Source organism: Macaca nemestrina, chromosome 8 (genome assembly GCF_043159975.1).
Source record: "Macaca nemestrina isolate mMacNem1 chromosome 8, mMacNem.hap1, whole genome shotgun sequence".
Classification (NCBI taxonomy): Eukaryota; Metazoa; Chordata; class Mammalia; order Primates; family Cercopithecidae; genus Macaca; species Macaca nemestrina.
Genome location: NC_092132.1, coordinates 151359978 through 151361401, shown reverse-complemented (window position 1 = coordinate 151361401; position 1424 = coordinate 151359978).

The following is a 1424-nucleotide window of genomic DNA, read 5'->3' as shown; positions in this document are numbered from 1 at the left end:
GTAGCAAATTGTTGTCAAATATAGTTACAATATTCAATATTATCATTGGGTAAATAATACTATCTATAAAATGATGTAATATTTCATTTATTTACTATATATGAGCCAAAGCTTACTGTCCAGTAAAACTTGTGGTCTTATACCTGACTTAAAATACAAAGTACTATGATAGATAGTGCTGGAATTTTATGAAGGACTTCCAGTTTCTTCTATTAACCTCCGTAGTGTCTGTTACTTATGCAAGTATTTCGGCATGCAAATTACTTCTGATAACGGAAAACATTTCTTGAGCCGTGCAGCATTGCATAACTAAAGCTTTACTTTAGTAAATTGTTTTTATTCATTTGGGAGACAGAAGAGTATACTGGCTGGATATCAGTCATGCAATGATTTCCAGATTTGCCTCAACTGGTGTAGCTGGTGGGACATGTGCCTGTACATTTATACCACTTAGGGAGGCTGGAGCCCGGGCCCGGTGGCTCACACCTGTAATCCCAACACTTTGGGGGCCCAGGTGGATGAATCACTTGAGATCAGGAGTTTGAGACCAGCCTGGCCAACATGGTGAAATCCCATTTCTACTAAAAATACAAAAGTTAGCCGGGCATGGTGGCCATCACCTGTAATCCCAGCTACTTAGGAAGCTGAGGCAGGAGAATCACTTAAACCCAGGAGGCAGAGGTTGCAGTGAGCCGAGATCGCATCATTGCACTCCAGCCTGGGAGACAGAGTGAGACTCTGTTGCCAAAAGGACAAAAAAGGGGAGGCTGCAGGGAGTCAGGCAGTGTAGATTCCCCCTGTTGTGTTGATCAAGGAAAGGTAAGAGCTTTCCAAATGAAACCCCAAATCTAAGACAATTAAGAAAAAATATGTGTGTTTATTGCTCTCTTAGTCACGTGAGGTCCAGGATGGGGTTCTGCTTTAACAGGAAGGTCCTCCGTAAGTCGCTGCATAGGACCTAGACCCTACGGGTTGTGGGGTTCATTTATTTTCAACACGTGGTCCTGGGGTGTTTTGCACGTCCTCTTCTCCATTCTATTGGCCATGCCGTGTGACAGGAGGTAGGAGAGGCAATCTCACTTTTTCTAAGTAGGAAGAACTATGGGCTTAATTAATAGCTCTCAAGTTGCCACGCCGGGGTCTTCAGTGACGTGTGTGTGCAGGCATCAGTTCCCAAATGACAAAGGCCAGGATGGCTTCAGGACACTCATTCTTACACATCCAGGAACCAGGGATCACGTAGAAAATCAGATCACAGTTCTGGATTCTCATCCCAGAAAAGTGTGTGAAGGTATGAACGATGAGGGTCCACCTATATTGTAGATACATATTCCAGTATTTCTCTGTATGGTTCTGCTGATTTGACGGTGTTCTGATTGTCTTCTTGTTGCTTGCAATTAAAGAGCTCCTTTTTTAGTGTTGCC